This window comes from Pantherophis guttatus, chromosome 2 (assembly GCF_059756535.1).
Source record: "Pantherophis guttatus breed Tessera chromosome 2, ASM5975653v1, whole genome shotgun sequence".
In the NCBI taxonomy this organism is placed as follows: Eukaryota; Metazoa; Chordata; class Lepidosauria; order Squamata; family Colubridae; genus Pantherophis; species Pantherophis guttatus.
The window spans coordinates 62338287-62357238 of NC_142064.1; the positions used below are offsets into that span (position 1 = coordinate 62338287).

Below are 18952 nucleotides of genomic sequence, written 5' to 3' on the forward strand. Positions count from 1 at the left end.
CAAACTGGGTCCTCAATTTACCTACCTTAGAAAGGATGGAAGGCTGAGTCAACCTTGAACCTGGCAAGATTCGAACTTACTTTAATTGCAGACAGCTGGTGTTAAATTACAGTGCTTTAGTCTGCAGAGCTATCCAGGCTCCTGGTTGAATTCCCCAACCAGCTTTGCCAAGGTTGGAGATCCCTGCTCTAGCAAATCAGTGGATCCTGATGGCATCTGCACAAGAGTTCTTAAAGAACTCAAGCATGAAAGTGGTCAATTCAGTTGTGATCTTCCAGCAAAATTATGTAATTTGTCACTCAGGTTCAGTGCCAGAGTATTGAAAGGCAGCCAATGGATGTTTCTTTTTAAAAAGGGACCCAGATCAGATCCAAGATATTATAAGTCAATGTTTATTCCAAGGAATTGGATAAAGATAATCTAAGAAACAGTAACTAGGCACATAAAGGATTATCCATCCTGGATGAAAATCTACATGGATTGCGCAAATACATTCTACCTTACTAACATTTTAAAAAGAGTATTAGGCCTTCAGACGGGGGTAATGTTACTGGTGTTACACATATATAGATTTTCAGAAAGTCTGACAAAATTTAAGACTCTTGAAAAAGTTAGGGGCCATTGGATAAGAGAACTTGTTATAAATTTTTGTTCTTAGTTGCGAAGTCGTGTCTGACCCATCGTGACCCCATGGACAATGTTCCTCCAGGCCTTCCTGTCCTGTACCATCCTCTGGAGTCCATTTAAGCTCATGCCTACTGCTTCAGTAACTCCATCCAGCCACCTCATTCTCTGTTGTCCCCTTCTCCATTTGCCCTTAATCTTTTCCAGCATTAGGTTCTTCCCCACTGAGTCCTTCCTTCTCATTAGGTGGCCAAAGTATTTGAGTTTCATCTTCAGGATCTGGCCTTCTAAAGAGCAGTCAGGATTGAGCTCTTCTAGGACTGACCAGTTTGATCACCTTGCAGTTCAAGGGACTTGCAGGAGTCTTCTCCAGCACCATAGTTCAAAGGCCTCAATTCTTTGGCGCTCAGCCTTTCTTATAGTCCAACTTTCACAGCCATACATTGCAACTGGGAAAACCATAGCCTTGACTATATGCACTTTTGTTGGCAGGGTGATCTCTCTGCTTTTTAGAATGCTGTCTAAATTTGCCACAGCTTTCCTCCCCAGGAGCAAGCATCTTTTAATTTCTTGGCTGCAGTCCCCATCTGTGGTGATCTTGGAGCCCAGGAAAATAAAATCTGTCACTACCTCCATTTCTTCCCCATGATACTTTTTGAGGACTCCTTTCCCAATTTTGAACCAATCAGTGGTTCCTGTCTAGTTCTCACTGTTGCTTCTTGACCCGCATATAGGTTTCTCAAGAGACAAATAAAATGGTCTAGTACTCCCATCTCTTTAAGAACTTGCCACAATTTGTTGTGATCCACACAATCAAAGGCTTTAGCATAGTCAATGAAGCAGAAGTAGATGTTTTTCTGGAACTCCCTAGCTTTCTCCATGATCCAGCGTAGTTGGCAATTTGATCTCTAGTTCCTCTGCCTCTTCAAAATCCTGCCTGTACTTCTAGTAGTTCTCGATCCACATACTGCTGGAGCCTAGCTTGTAGGATTTTAAGCATAACATTACTAACATATGAAATGAGTGCAATTGTGTGATAATTTGAACATTCGTTGGCATTGCCTTTCTTTGGAATTGGAATGTAAACTGACCTTTTCCAATCCTGTGGCCACTGTTGAATTTTCCAAATTTGCTGGCAAATTGAGTGTAGCACTTTTACTGCATTGTCTTTTAAGATTTTTAATAGCTCAGCTGGAATACTGTCACCTCCACTAGCTTTGTTGCTGCTCAGATTTCCTAAGGTCCATTTGACTTCACATTCTAGGATGTCTGGCTTGAGATCAGTGACCACCCCATCGTGATTATCAGGGACGTTAAGCTCATTCTTGTATAGTTCTTTTGTGTAATTTTGCCACCTCTTCTTAATCTCTTCTGCCTCTGTTAGGTCCCTGCCATTTTGGTCCTTTATCATGCCCATCTTTGCATGAAAAGTTCCCCTCATACCTCCAATTTTCTTGAAGAGATATCTGGTCCTCCCTATTCTATTGTTTTCTTCTATTTATTTGCACTCTTCATTTAAGAAGGTATTCTTATCTCTTCTAGCTATTCTCTGGAATTCTGCATTTAATTGGGTATATCTTTCTCTTTCTCCCTTGCCTTTTGCTTCCCTTCTTTCCTCAGCTATTTGCAAAGCTTCCTCAGACAGACATTTTGCTTTCTTGCCTTTCTTTTTCTTTGGGATGGTTTTAGTTGCTACCTCTTGTACAATGTTGCGAACCTCCATCCATAGTTCTTCAGGCACTCTGTCTATCAGATCTAATTCCTTAAATCTATTTGTCACCTCTACTGTATATTCATCAGAGATATGATTTAGTTCATACCTGAGTGGCCTAGTGCTTTTCTCTACTTTCTTCAGTTTAAGCCTAAATTTTACAATAAGAAGCTCATGATCTGAGAAACAGTCAGTTCTTGGTCTTGTTTTTACTGACTGTATAGAGCTTCTCCATCTTTGGCTGCAGAGCACATAGTCAATCTGATTTCTGTGTTGACCATCTGGTGATGTCCATGTGATGTCCATCTCTTGGGTTGTTGGAAAAGAATGTTTGCTATGACCATCTTATTCTCTTGACAAAATTCTATCAGCCTGTGCCCTGCTTCATTTTGTACTCCAAGGCCAAACTTGCCTCTTATTCTGGTTATCTTTTGGCTTCCTACTTTAGCATTCCAATCCCCCATGATGATAAGGACATCATTTTTGGTGTTAATTCTATAAGGTACTATAGGGCTTCATAGAACCGGTCAATTTCATCCTCTTCAGCACCAGTAGTTGGGAAATAGACTTGGATAACTGTGATATTGAGTGGTTTGCCTTGGATTCGAACTGAGATCATTTTGTCATTTTGAGGGTTGTATCCCAGTATTGCCTACTCTTTTATTGATTATGAAGGCTGATCCATTTCTTCTGAGGGATTCTTGTCCGCAGTAGTATACCTGATGGTCATCTGAATTAAATTCACCCATTCCTGTCCATTTTAATTCGCTGATTCCTAAGATGTCAATGTTCAGTCTTGTCATCTCTCATTTGACTACGTCCAGCTTGCCTTGATTCATGGATCTTACATTCCAAGTTCCTATGGAGAAAAAATCTTTACAGCATTGGACTTTCCTTTCACCACCAGATGCATCCACAGCTGAGTGTCCTTTTGGCTTTGGCCCAGTCACTTCACTCTTTCTGGCACTACTAGTACTAGCCCTCTGCTCTTCCCCAGTAGCATATTGGACATCTTCCAGCCTGAAGGGCTCAACTTCCGGCATCATATCTTTTTTTCCTTTTGGTACTGTCCATGGGGTTTTTATGGCAAAGATACTGGAGTGGCTTGCCATTTCCTTCTCCAATGGATGTTTTGTCAGAACTCTCTGCTATGACCTGTCCGTCTTGGGTGTCCCTGCATGGCATAGCTCATAGCTTCATTGAGCTACACAAGCCTCTTTGCCATGACAAGGCAGTAATCCATGAAGGGGTGTTTTAAATTACTAACTGGTAAAAACAAAAACAAAAAAAGACAGAAGCAGAGTAGAAATATATATTTTCTAATATGAGGTAGAAAAGAAAGATGTGCCCATCACAGGAACAGTGCTCATTAACATCATCATAAATTATCTTGACTTAGTGGTAAGCAATGGGTTGGCCAAGTTTCTGGATGAAACTGAACTAACGATTCAGGATGATAAAAACAAAAAGGCTCAAACAGCTTCCATTAGAGAAAAACCTAAAAAGTTTGGGACTTTTTAGCTTGGGAAGTGGAAATCTGAACAGAGACATTTATTTTATTTTTATTTTATATTGGATTTCTATACCGCCCTTCTCCCTAAGGACTCAGGGCGGTGTACAGTGTACATGATTGGGATACATAAAATAAGCAAAGTGTGACGAAAATTGATAAGAAGTTTTTCCCTTTCCCAAAATGTTGGGACCAAAGTGAGAGACAGAGCTAAGAACTGTAGATCTGAAGGGTTTGGGGGAACAGTAGATTAGAAACCTCCAACCTTTCACTTTGTGTATTCATCCATGAAACTCCTACAACATGAATAAAAAGAATGAGATAACATTGGTGGATGATTAGCGTTGAAAATTGTACTGTCATATCACTGATATGTGCTCCTGGCAAGCAGCAACCATTAATCAATGCCTTAGGTTTTTGGTTTTTTTGCCTTCTTGCAAGCTATAGCAAAAAATAGTTTGTCTTTCTACCTGTAATCAGTATGCAAATATAACAGTTGATATGATCTTTGACACCTGCCAATTCCCACTCTCTAATTTAATTTTAAAGTGTGTTCTATTTTTTTTTTAAAGAGAGAGAATGGGATATCTGCAGATTCAAAAGAAGGCACAACTCTCACATTTTCTTTAAAAATGTTATTGTGCAGAAATGAAGAATTTTTTTTTCTGCATCTGTTATTAGTGTTGTCCAATGTCAGTTTTCAGGATAGCTTGATGCTTCTTTTATTATGATGTGATTGCTTTTTTCCCTATTTTTTTATTGTATTATAATGAAACACAAGTAGTAATATTTGGCATAGTGGTATTTATATATTATTGACTGGAGATTATTAGCATCCTAATAATTCTGCAAGAGATGGTGGTTATGTAAAATAGATGATAGATAAATAGATAAGCTTAAACCTTTAAAAGTAAAATTTATATAGACATTAATTGTAGTTTCTAAAATGTTGATATTGATAAGTATAAATTCGTTCAAATTTTATATGTAAAGCTAAATGTGGCATTAATAAGGTTCTGTTAATGCAGCTTTACAATCCAGTTGTGATGGGAAGCAGTGGGGAGGTGGGTCCCCAGGAGGGAGGGGTTTCTTGCCAAATGAGTAAGGGGCAACTCATCCCAGATATCATGTTTGAGAGAAAGGGGATGAAGACAGCATCTCTGTAATCGTACACAGAGTATATTGTAGGTGCAGATTAGTAGAGTCTTCAGTCTGGCAAGATTTTGTCTAAAGATGTGAAACAATAAAGAATGCAGCTTGGAAGAACTGGCATGTGTCATTCTTGGCTTGGGGCCTCACAAAAATAGAATTAGCTCATCTGGTTCCGTTTCCTGTCTGAAGAGGAGGAATCCAGAAGCACTTGCTTATGCTTTCAAAACCACATCCCAGTAAGCAAGCCAGCAGGTGAGAGCTAGAGGTAGATGCAGTGGTGGGATTCAAGTAATTTAACAACTGGTTCTTTGCCCTAATTATTTCTTCCAACAACCAGTTTGCCAAGCTGCTCAGAAAGTTAACAACCGGTTCTCCCGAAGTGGTACGAACTGGCTGAATCCCACCACTGGGTAGATGGCTGCCAGGTAGGCACTACGGAGTATGGCAGGTGGGCATATGGAGTACTAGCAACCTCTTGTCAGCTTCCCCATGTACTTCATTTGAGGAAGCCAGTAGGGAAGGTCACAAATGGCAATCTCATGACCACAGGATGCTGCAATTATCATAAGTGACAGCCAGTTGCCAACTACCCAAATTGTTATTACATGACTGCTAAGATGCTGCATTTGCTGTAATTCCAAGAACCAGTAGCAAGTTCCCCTCATGAAGCACCATCATAATTTCAGTTACTGAATAAGTGGTCACTAAATAAGGACAATCTATAATTTGCAAGTAGTTGATGAAATATCTCAGAGTGGACAGGATCTTTAAAACAAATAGTTTAAAATGAAGCCAGCATGAGCACAGGAGAAAAGCAGCTGAAATAGTAATTATAGTTCTTTAAGGGAGATGAGCAGAAATGTGAAAAATAAATATAAATAAATAATCAATATAGATACGCCCTTGGATGAAAACAGAGCAGAAAGTGAGATTTCCAGTTGGCGCCGCGGGGACACAGACGGGGAAATGGCGAGCTCCGCTGAGCTCTGCCAAATCCCCCCTGCTAAGCTGCCGCCGATAGGTCTGCAGACCTCCCCTGTCTTGTAGGGACAGGGGGACAAGAAGGAATGCCTTGGGCAGCCGAGAGGAACGGGCAGGTTCCTCGGGGCCGGAGGCTTCTCCTTCACGTCGGCGGCAGCGGAACGGCAGCCATGGTGGCTGCCCTGAAACCGCAGCAACCGGGAACAAGGATTGTGCTGGAGGAAGAAGATGAAGAAAGAGCAAAAATCAAGAAGCCGGGTGAGTGACACCAACCCAGGCAATATAACGTACCTATTTGGAATTATTGGAAAATAAGACCCCAAAATTAAAAGCGGCTGCTGGACTGTGGGGCTTAAAGATTGAAAAGAAAAAAAAATGGGTAAAAGACCCAAATTGAATTTTGTTGCAGTAAACTTAAACTGGATGATTTGGTATTAATAAATTTCTGAAACTTGACTGTGCCTTTAACTGAAGTGGAGAGGAGAAATGAATATTCCTGAGAATTAATGCCTCTAAAAGAAAATGAAGCTAATGAAGATAGACAGATGGATGGCTACAAAATAGCCATGGAGTCTGCAGTGATTAAGCAGGGAAGTGGATTGAAGAGATTTCTCTTTCTGGGTGGAAAAGAAACATGTTAATTGGCTTTTTACCTTGGATTACTTGAAATTAATATTGGATATAAGGATTTTGGAGATTCCTACTCTGTCTCAGATGATTTTAAGAAAGAAGAAAGAAAGAACATTTTGGATTTTAACAATGGAGACTGACAAAACTAGGTGTGGCGTAGTTAACAAAGACAGGAAGCTGATGCACTACGCTTGGATCAGATATTTTAAAAGTTTTAAAGGGACATACAGAAATTCTTTACTTTGAACTGATGAACCTTGAAATAGAGCACTTTGGACAGAGAGGAAAAGGAAGAAAAGGAAGAATTAAAGTGGATAAATTTAAATGTGACTAACTGAAATGTAAAATTTAAAAGCCTATGTATATATGATAAAAGTTTAAAAGCCTAGGTATATATGATTTTTGGATAAAAACAGGAAGGGTTGTGAAATAATAAAAATAGAAAATAAGATGTGGCCATTAAAATAGTGGATGATATCAAGGGGATAAAAATAATAAAGAAGAATATATTTTGAGGCAGGAAAATTTTAAGAAAATGTACTGTTTGATGTAATACGTTTTAATTTTAATTTGCAAACAAATGTTAAACTGATGAATAAGGATTGATTGAACAAAATACAAGATACACAGATGCTAGTGATTAGTCTTGAATTAAGGTAATACAAGTTGGAAATGATGACCATTATGAAATATACTGAGATTTAAATTGAAAGAGCAGGATGGAAAAATGATATAAAACAGATAATTATATTACAGTTAAAATGTGTGGGATGGATACCAACTAGATAAGAGTTTGAGACTCGGTGGAAATATGTTGGAAATTAATTCAAAATGCTGGAAACAGCCAAACAAATAGGAGCAGAGTTGGAGGAGACTATGCTGGTAATCAGCCAAACAATGGAGGGAGCCAAGGAGGAGACTATGTGTAAATCAGCCCATAAAATGCTGGAAACAGTCAAACAAATAGGAGGAGAGTTGGAGGAGATTGAGGAACTATTCTGAAATCAACTAATTGGTTGGTATTTTGGAGGGGATCAAGCTGAGAATTAATCAAATAGAACAAGCTGGCAGATAGTTAAATATTAGAGAGAGATATAGTGGAAAATATATTAGAAATTGGAGTAAATAAAATACCTTTGTGAGAAATCTGTGTAATATGTAAACTGGGAGAAAAAAAAACCTAAGGTAAACTGATTTGAGGATAAGGGTCAAAGGATTAAAATTAGACAAAATGTTGTTTTATAAAATATAATAAAAATGGAGTGGTATTTGAATTGAAACTAAGAATAAATGGTAAGGTAAACACTTAACAAGAGGTTAGAATATTGTAAAAATTATTTTGATATGACTTGTATAAGATATAAGGTAAAGAAGAATAAAGATATGTTTAGAATTGTTATGCAGATGTAAAAATGAGTGAAAGTGAATTTGAAACTAATTTTGGATAGATATAATGGATTTATATAGATGAAAATGTTAAATTTGAGGTAAAATTGGTTTTTTCTTAAGTTTTGAATTTCTTTTTTATCTTCTTTTTTTTCTTATTTTGTTTATTTATAAAAGATGTAATGGAAATTGTGAATTGAGCTTGTGAAAGGAATGTAAGCGTGGTAACCATCCAAGACCGGATCGAGATTTTTGCTCTTGAAAGTTATGTTTTTATGTTTAAATTTGAAAAAATAAATAAAAAATATTTACAAAAAAAAGAAAGAAAACAGAGCAGAAAGTAACATAATTCACAGCAATTTTTATTCTTGAAAATTGTTTTCAAAGAGGAAAGGGGATGGAAACTCAAGGGTAGAATACAGGGGTGAAATGCTACCAGTTTGGGCTGGTTCGCCTGAACCGGTAGTAAAAAATGCTACCGGTTCACTGGAACCTGTAGCAAAAAAATGCTTTAAAAAGTAAAAAAAAGTTCAGACAATGAGCTGTGCGACAATCAGCTGTGCCGCACGATTTATATTCATTAGAAAGCAGGAAATCCTGCTTTCTAGTGAATCTAAATCACGTGGCACAGCTGTTCCCCCCCCTCACTGTTCTACTTACCTTTGCAGACTCAGAAAAGGCTTCTTAGTGCTTGTGGTGACATGAGCGCGCAAAGAGAACCGGTAGCAAACTTCAGAGCATTTCATCCCTGGTTGTTGTGGCCCGCCAGCGGCCTGCGCAGATCGTGGCTGATCCCGACGAGGAGGAGGCTGGTGTGGTGTTGCGCCAGCAGCCTGCTCTTGCGTCGGACAGTGAGGAGGCTGAAGAGGATGTGGTGCCAGAGGCAGAGACTCAGCCAGGGCCTTCAGAACCTCCAGAGGCTCCTTCAAGTGGGGAGCGCGAAGTGGAGGAGCCTCTTCTCAATGCTCGAGCACGCAGGGCTGCCAAAAGGCAGGAGTGGCTACTCAGGAGGAGGAGGTCTCCTTGAGAGTAAGGCTTGTAATTATCATCAGAGCATTTTTGGAAAAATCTTATCGTATCTTGTTTTCTGGGCTGGTTGCCAACCTTTGCCGGACTTTGGTTTATTCTTGCTACTTAATACATTTGATAAGGACCATTGGTGTGTGTCAATATCCTCGGGAATCCGGAGCTGGGGCAGAACACTGGTCCAAGGTATATTCTGCCTTCTGATATATAATAATATCTGTGGTGTTCTGCCACCTTTGTAGTTTTAGTAATAAGAGTATAAAGCAGATTTCAGTCCAACATCAATGGTAACCCAGACAAGGTACATTTTATTATCCTCCCCTGATTCTGCTGAGTGGGCTTATACGTCTACTTCAATATCTTATCCTGGGTCAGCTTCTGTCTCCATCTGTTTATTTTGGATGTGTGGGAGAATGCATTTTTAGTATCACCTTGGGACAACAGTTCATTTTTTTTTCAAAGAAAAGATTCTTGGATTTAATTACATTTGCAATTCTAATGATTGAATATGTAAGATGTACTTAACATCTCAATAAACCCTCTAAAAATCAGCACACTAAATATATTTCCTTTTGGGAAGGTTTCATATGCCAGCTAAATTTGCTTCTCAAAATCTACTGTGCCCCGTTTTTCATCTACCAAAATATCTTCCTTTTTTCCCATAGTGCCACCAGTGAACCAAGCAAGGGAAATAAAGGCTTCAACTTTTGAAAGAAAACCAGAACAAATACACTTTTTGCAGAAAGGAGTCCTGGATTCCTGGGATCATAGAAGATTTGGGGTGTACAGTAGCTGATTTGTTAATGAATGTAGAAAAATCCAAGAAAAGAAAAGACCTGCTTTATGAAAGCTGTCCTATAGTTAACACCACACTTTATTTGGCAAGTGTGCACATGGAATAAGAACCATTTAATCCAATTGTTCTCTCTCTCTTCTGACTATAAGACTATCTTCAAGAAATACATTAAGAGGCTTCTTTGAAAGGACAGTTTATTTGTGTTAATTGATGAAAAGGGAAAAATTGGATGACCTTGAATATAAGTATATTCATGAGATGTATGAACAGAAGTTTTCAATATTCCTTAAACCCTCCCTTCCGTGAGACAAAAGGTCTCCCCTCCATTGCAGCTCCACAATGCCAAGTTGCCAAGCAACTCGGGTTTTTTTATGGTGTGTTGCCAAGACAACTTATATCAACAAAATGATAAATCCCATTACCTAGTTAAATACTACACTGGTGATATAAAAACAAGAATAAATCTCAAAGTATGATCTTAAGAGTGTGTGAAGATTTGAATTTTTAAAAGATGTTATGGATGATAAGGCAGATGGAGAGGATTTTGACTGACTAAGATTTAGCTAAGGATGTTACAATTAAGCCGGTGCAGCCAAATCATCATTCATTCCATGTATTTTAACTATAGCAATCTCTAGGAAACAGACACACTCGATCTGTTCATTTTCAGCCCTCTTTTTCATTTTTTAAAAGTATTTAGCACCAGCCTTGGGACAACCAGTGTATTTTTTTTATATTGTGAGCAACACCTTCATAATAAAACAATTTCTGTTTAGAAGATCTTCTCCAGCAAATACAAGGCTATTAACATACTGGTTCAAGTTTGATTATATAAAAAGTGCCCATAAAGAAAGTGTAGCCACTGGCCTAAAATGTTTGTGAATTCTGATGAGCTTTACTAATCAGGAAGGGTTATTGGTGGAGGTTTTTTTCCAGATTAGTCAGCCAGATTTTAGTGAAACAGATGACGAGAATTAGGGTCCAGCAGGACATTTTAATCCTCTGCTTTCCTGCAGTGAAGTCTGAAATAATAATTAGAACACAGCCATGGGGGGCAGGGTGGTGGCTTTTCCTCTAGGACAGTGTCCTGTGGGATCCTCTGATGAGTACAAAGATGTCCAAACATGATGGAAAGAAGGACCAACACACATACCTTTTGTCAGGATGATATCATTTGGAGTTTTGAAAGCATGGTGGGCATCCATAGTAGAATGGCCAAAAATAAAATATCCATTTATCAGAAGGCAAAATAGCAAAGTTACCCTTTGCAGCCCTCTCTAGCCTACCAAGATGTTTTCTATCACCCAACTTACCTTGTATATATTTTATTTTCATTCTTTTTTTCTCCTGATCAAACTTCCAAAGCAATACTACCAGTTCGGTGGGCGTGGCTTGGTCAGTGTGGCAGGGGAAAGATACTGCAAAATCTCCATTCCCACCCCACTTCAGGAGAAGGATACTGCAAAATCCCCATTCCCTCCTCACTCCTGAGGGAAGGGTATTGCAAAATCTTTATTCCGTCCTCACTCCTGGGGGAAGGGTATTGCAAAATCTCCATTCCCACCCCACTCTGAGGCCAGCCAGAGTTGGTATTTGTCAGTTCTCAGAACTGCTAAAAATTTCTGCTACCGGTTCTCCAGAACCTGTCAGAACCTGCTCGATTTCACCCCTGTTCCAAAGGATGTGCTATGTTGCAGCCAGTCAGAATTCTTATTTTCTTTAAAATACCTATGGGCTATTGAAGTTAAAAAGAGTGCTGAAGGCTGGCCCTTTGCTTTGAATGTGCAGCATTCTTATTTAATTTTTAAAAATTGAATTTCAAAAATATTTAAGCAAGGAGTGCGGTAGGCATCAAAACTTAAAAACAGTGTGTAACAATATATGGATTTTAGATTTTAGATTAATACAAGAGGAAACTCAACAATGGCTTGTAAACCATGGTTTATAATTTAGTGATGTTTGAACCAGAATATGGCTAGTTTTTTAAAAAAAACATATTTATGAAGAAGATAACGAGGCTGAGCTTGAGGGAGGGCTCAAACACATAATCAGTTTGAGTCCCTTCATGATTTAAGTCCAGCCCACCTTGAATTACACTGATTCTTATCTACTGCCAATTTGCTTTAACCATTAGTAGTTCATATTCTTTAGAGAGTTTCATCTTGCAATAAATTATATATTCATTTGAACTGCCTGGAGTCCTGGTTCTCCAGTGTGCTGAGTACAGAATCCAAGGAATGGGTGTTAACTCTGCCTTTCTGCCTGGAGACTGAGTCTGTCAATCTTCTGATCACGCCTCCTTTGCCTGTGTTCCCCAGTTTTGACTCAGTCTTGGCTCAGAAGAGACGTTTGAACAGGATATTCTGAACAAAAAGACAGAGTTCATTCCTTGGATTCTTGACAGATTCACAGTAACATTGTTGGCATCACATAAGCTTTCACAAGACAATGAACAGCTCGGCTGGCTCCCCAGTCCATCCGGCAATGCTGCCTTGCTCCGAATTGCTTGGCTGGCTCCCCAGTCCATCCGGCATAGCCGCCTTCATCCCTGGCTGGTTCCCTGGTCCGTCCAGCATAGCCGCCTTGCTCCAAACTGTTTGGCTGGCTCCCCGGTCCATCCAGCATAGCCACCTTCATACTGGCTGGCTCCCTGGTCCGTCCAGCATAGCCACCTTGCTCCAAACTGTTTGGCTGGCTCCCTGGTCCATCTGGCATAGCCGCCTTGCTCCGGCTCCAACAGATAGAGCCGAGATCCCTAACTGAGCCCGCAAAACAGCGGAGGGGACTTGGAGTCCTGTCAACTGCACTTGACAGGTTAAGACAAACCAAGGCTTATCATTATATGAAAAGACAGCCAAATATGTATTTATTTGTTTGTTTATGTTTTTTTATTCATTCATTCAATTTCTATTGAATGGCCTTGATCTCTCCCTGCCTAGCAACACCAACTGAAACTGACCCCAGGGAAAGGAGAAGCAGCATAATACAGTGCCACTAACATCAGCTATATAATAATTAAGCTAGTATAGTTACAATAGATATCATAAATAATAAAATAACTTAACTAGCACATAACAATAAAGAACACCTAACAAATGTTAATTAGACAACTACCCATATCTAGCTGAGCAATTCCTGAAATTAGAAAATCCTTTCTGGTTCAATTTTATCTGGATGTCCTTTAATCTGAAAGGACTTTTTCAGAAAGAATCTTTATGTTTTTCTGAAAATTCAGAGTTTTAATTTGGGCTGAGAGGAGATGTTAAAATTCACTATTTCTAGCTTGTCCAGAAATTTTTGCTTTTGTTTTGTTTTGTTGGGCCTGGTGGCTCAGCAGACTAAAAGCATTGTGATTAACACCAGCTGTCTGCAATTACTGTAAGTTCGAATCTCACCAGGCTCAAGGTTGACTCAGCCTTCCATCCTTTCTAAGGTAGGTTAAATGAGGACCCAGTTTGTGGGGGCAATAAGCTGACTTTGTATAAATATACAAAAGTATGAAGGCTATTGCTTAACGCATTGTAAGCCGCCCTGAGTCTCCGGAGAAGGGCGGCATATAAATTAAATTTTTTTTAAAAAAAGAGAGAGAGAGAGATAAAATATGTCTAATAGAAAGGGAAGGATGGGCAATCCTTCGTAAGTTCACATGTAAGATCCTTCAGGATGATATCATGTTGCCAATCTTATTTCTTAAATAAATGCAGCTTATTTTTCAAAGTTGTTTTGTTTGATTTTTTTTAATCATGCTATCTTTTCTAGTATTAATTTTTCTCTTCTGTGGTTATTTTAATTTATAATTTTATGTTCAAATAATTCTTTAGTGCAAGTCTAAAGAAATAAAACAATTCTTATTCAAGGGTTTCTTATCAGAAATGTAGGAGAATTTTGTTTGTTCTGAATTTTGAAATGAAATAATTTAATATGGACATCTCAGATGATATCTAGATTGAACCATAGCTATCTTTCAGACTACGGGCCTCTCTTTCCAACTGCATTGAATTTAACAGGGCAAATGTCTGTTTAGAAATTGTATAGAAACATTCTATATTAAAGAGGTTATTAGATTTATATAGCATCTTTCTTTTACGGGCTTCACTAAAAATCTGAATACCAGACATGAATTGTGATAAGATACCGTAAATATTGTCTAGAGCAGATTCTCAGTGAAACTAACCCTCATTCATTTCTTCATTCTTAATTTTAACTTATAGCAATAGCACTTAGACTTATACACCGCTTCACAGTGCTTTACAGCCCACTTTAAGCAGTTTACAGAGTCAGCATATTACCCCCAACAATCTGGGTCCCCATTTTACCCACAGAAGGATGGAAGGCTGAGTCAACCTTGAGCCTGGTGAGAATCGAACTGCCAAACTGCTGGCAATCGGCAGTCAGGAGAAGTAGCCTGCGGTACTGCAGTCTAACCATTGTGCCACCCCAGCTCATAATGACTTATGTGTCATCTCACATCTGATTGAAATATATTGGGTTTTTTTTGTTTCAAAACCACTGAAATAGGTTCCCTTTAAAATATATATAGAGAGAGAGAATTTAATTACATGACCCAACAAGAACTTGGATGTTATTTAAATAATTACATTTTGTGGAGCACTGATGTTGTTACCTACTTGGGTAATGAAATGTCTGCAAACAAATTCAGAGAGCAACTAGGATTCCACAGTTTAGCCCTGAGCTACATATAGTCTCTTCTATTAGAACAAAACATTTCTTTGGTATTTTTCAAAATATATATAGTTTACTCTTGAAATATTACTTTTGAACTTGTTAGAAATTCAGTTATATCTTCAATAAAGGTAACATGAATATATAATTATTTGTAAAAAAAATATTTTTAGATGTTTTGTTTGCAATTCACAAACATTGATGAATCTGCAAAATTGTTTTTTGCAGATTCATGTTTTGTTATCTTACACCAGTTGTATAAACTACTACTCTGTTTATGTCCTTAACTGACTGATCAAATCCATTTTCAATTTGTGCTAGACAAATTAGACCTGATTTACCCCTGATTATTTTTCCTTTTCTAAGAAATTAAGGTATGTCCATTGGCATATTCTTATAGATCCTTTCAAAACATCTTCTGATTTAAACAATATGATTGCAAACTAAATGTAACATTTTAGACAAATTCAACTTCTTACCAATGTTCATCTCTGTAATTGATATTAATTCACAAATGCAGGGGTTGTATATGTTCAGGATTCAAATTTCACTTTTCATGGCTTTCAAATTTGTTGGAAGGTTTAGCAAAAGATTGTTTCTATTTGCTTGATGGAAAGTAAGTGGAAGGGGGATTCAGCATCACAAGCAGTAACACACAATGCTGAATCCAAATTTTTGAAGACGTTATCGGAAGGGAAGACACAGAAAGTTGGGGCAATCCGATTACAAGACAAGGTAGTAGCATTCAGATTGGATGGAATAAAATTAATCACTCTCCTGTTTAATCCTTTAGGCCCATGTTTCTCAGCCTCAACAACTTTAAGATTGTGGGTTTCAACTCCCAGAATTCCCTATGTGCCCAGGAACTGGCTGAGGAATCCTGGGAGTTGTAGTCCACAGTTAAGATGTTGATGTTGAGAAACACTGATCCAGGCACTCTGAGATACTACTAGAGAAACTCTAGCAAAAAATTGCAGACAGTTCCACAAGGGGGAGTACTAGGAAATAAGGGTTATCTAACAACTAAGAGCTGGACTGATTCCAATAACATTTGTTGTCCTTCAAAATGGGAATATCATAGTTTCAAAAATAACAATTTTATGTGGTGTGTCTAGTGACTTTCCACCATGTTTAGCATTGCTACAACCTCAAGTTCTGCAAGAAAGGGTCCAAAATAAAAGGAGAACATTTATAAATGTAAATGGCTTCTGTGGCATTGAATAAATTTCACATTTTGCAAACAAGTACAGCACTGAAGCATAAGGCTATGCTTAATACATCATTGAGCTCTTGCACTGTCACTTCAAAGTGTCCAGTCTGAAGTATATCAAAAAGAGATGAAGTTCTAGCATTGACAGATCTCATATTTAGCTTAGAACAAGAATAAGCGCGATGTGTGTCTTTCAGAATGTTTGTGTGTGGCTCCTTCCACAGCAACTACACCCATCCAAGATGGGTGTGAATTTTGGAGATGACTTATGCAGCTGAGCAATTTATTTTTGAACTTAGATGTGACTGCAAAGGAAATTCTACAAACATGACAGAATTTCCCCTGAAATTGTCAAGTGCACAATTTCTCACTGCTGGGAACTCATACCTTGTCCTACATCCATCCAGTTCCTCAGACTTCCTCTTTTATACTCAGTGGCCTTTTTCTCTCTTCCTTTTTATTCTCTGCACAAACAATCACAATGAAACGAAAAGGAAGACAGGATGGAGTGCTGATTTGCTGCCAATATTTGTACCTTCCCATGGGACTGCTGGAGGAAGAGTGGTCCATGAAGAGCTCCATGTGTCACAGGACAGCCATAGTAAGTGGAGATTGCTTCAAAATATTTAGAGATTCAAGCTGGTGGTTATGTAGAAGTTCCTTATATAATGTCTTTTCTTAATTGAGTTAGATGTCTTTCAAAGGCAATGCAACACATTCATGTGAGAAAAATCACAAATGGCAACTAGTCCTCACGGCTATGAGCACTTCCACTATCAGACATATTAAAGGTCTCAGAAACAGCAAGCCATTAAATAAGTGCTAGTTCCACTAGTAGAAGGACTCAGATGAAGTCACAGTATAAAACAGAATTATTTATTTATTAGTATTTATTAGTTTGATTTATATTAGAATATTAGATACATCTACTAAAGTTCTTATTTTATGCGGTTTTCATATTACTTTAGCTCCCTTTTGAAAAAGCAGAAAGACAGCAAAAGGCAATAGTGAAATTTTACAAAATGATCTAAGTGCCGGAGCTCACTGCAACAACATTGCCAAAAAGGTATTAAGAGTTGTTAACCTAATCTTGCGAAGCATCTTCTCCGGTAATATTGTACTGCAAACTAGGGCATACAAAAGCTTTGCTAGACCAATTCTTGAATACAAATCATCTGCCTGGAACCCACACTGGGACATTGGGTATTGGACATTAATACAATTGAGCGAGTCCAGAGGTATTTCAAGAAAAGAGTTCTCCACTCCTCTATTCATAACAGAATACTTTATGCCACCAGGCTTGAAATTTTGGGATTAGAAAATTCTATGCCACCTTCGGTCTGACCTAAGCATAGTATACAAAATTATCTGCTACAACATCCGACCTGTCAATGACTACTTCAGTTTCAACCGCAATAATACACGAGCACACAATAGATACAAACTTAAGATAAACTGCTCCAAACTTGATTGCAGAAAATATGATTTCAGCAACAGAGTGGCCAATGCCTGGAATGCACTACCTGACTGTGGTTTCTTCCCCAAACCCCCACAATTTTAACCTTAGACTGTCTACTGTTGACCTCACCCCATTCCTAAGAGGTCTGTAAGGGGCATGCATAAGCGCACCTATGTGCCTACCGTCCCTGTCCTACTGTCCCCATTTATTCATATCCTTATCCTTATCCTGTATTCATAATCATGTTTATACTTATATCTGTTATCTTACGTATTTGACAAATAAATAAAATAAATAAAAATAAAATGTAGATAACATTTTTATAATGGATCTCAGTTTCACTGAGCATCAAAACTGAACAGTGCTATTTCATTTTAGTGGATTTTTAAAATGTGCCATTTAAATAAGTATGTGACAGCTTGATGGATATATACTAGTATTTTTTCATCTTGTAAAAACAGCATTCATTTTGCTGTACATTTTCAAAACAGAATAATGGCAATTATCTTACAGGTAAATCCATACAAGAGTGACAAAACTGCTTTACGAAGTTGATGCTAAAATATACCCAATTGTATGATTCCAATTTACATTATTATGTTGTTCCACCTAAACTAATCTGATATCTTCAGGAACAGAGAGCAAGCTGGCCCTCACCTGTGCTGGAGTGAAATTCCACTGTCCATATAAGATGGGTACAATCTTGTTCTTTGGTTTAGGTAGGCAAGGACCAAAAAGGTCATGATAGCATCTTGAACCCTTCCCAAGTGTTTCTGGACAGTACAATGTCTCAGGCAACACCTAATAATCAGCCAAAGCTCAGTGTCTTAAAGGCATGGCTGAAAGAAAGATAGATACCCTAAAGGAAAAAGTGCAAGTAAATCACAAAAGATGTGATAGACCTCTGCATGAAACCCTTCATAGTTATCAAGCAGCTAAGACACTGAGCTTGTCGATCAGAAAGATCGGCAGTTTGGTGGTTCGAATCCCTAGTACAGGTCTCCTGCCTGAGCAGGGAGTTGGACTAGATGACCTTCAAGGTCCCTTCCAACTCTGTTACTGTTACTGCATTGCCAGGCAGAGAAGACAGACTAGACCAGTGATGGATAACCTATTCGGCACTGAGTGCCAAATGTGCATGCACATGCACACCCATAATGCAATGCATGCATGACACCGCCCATGCGCCCAGCTCCACGTGCACACGCTCGTGACCCCCGGCCATGCCCCCTGCCCCCTGTGCATACACATGCAACCCCTGCACATGCCACCTGCCCCCCGTGCATACACAGCAGAGACCTGAAAACCAGCTGGCCAGTGGGAGGCACACACGCATGTGCGACAAAGCTGAGCTGGGGTGATGGCTCGTGTGCCCGCAGAGAGGGTTCTGCCTGCCAACTGTGGCACGCCTGCCATAGGTTCGCCATCACAGGACTAGACTCTGTGTTGACCTAAGGGAACTTTCCATGTTCTCCTACCACAGAATTGCCTGCTGAATCAGGAACATAATTTGAATCCATAATCTGCTTTAAAAAGTATTGTTTTCTCTATTTTAACTTGAACTATTTTTCATTGTAGCATTGTTAATTTTTTTTCACATTCCTTTTTTCACTTAATTAAGTATCTTTGAAGGGGAAAGAGGAATAATACATCTAACAGAAAAATAAGAATAGAATAAAATTTAATATCATTCCGTACCTGAGATAAGTAGTACATAATTTCAGGAAACCCTCGTTATCTCAAAGAAACATATAGTTTGCCTTATTGTAGATTATAGCGCAAGT

General features: G+C 38.6%; 1 protein-coding gene and 1 long non-coding RNA gene across 2 annotated transcripts in view; one reads left to right on the top strand and one right to left on the bottom strand.

Moving 5' to 3' along the window:
* Positions 1-18952, bottom strand: part of ERCC6L2 (ERCC excision repair 6 like 2) — a 173723-nt gene that overhangs the window by 123727 nt on the left and 31044 nt on the right. The window lies entirely within an intron of this gene.
* LOC148115132 (uncharacterized) lies at positions 8663-10588 on the top strand. The gene is made up of 2 exons (XR_015731893.1): positions 8663-9023; positions 9686-10588. It is a non-coding gene; the product is annotated as an uncharacterized LOC148115132 (long non-coding RNA).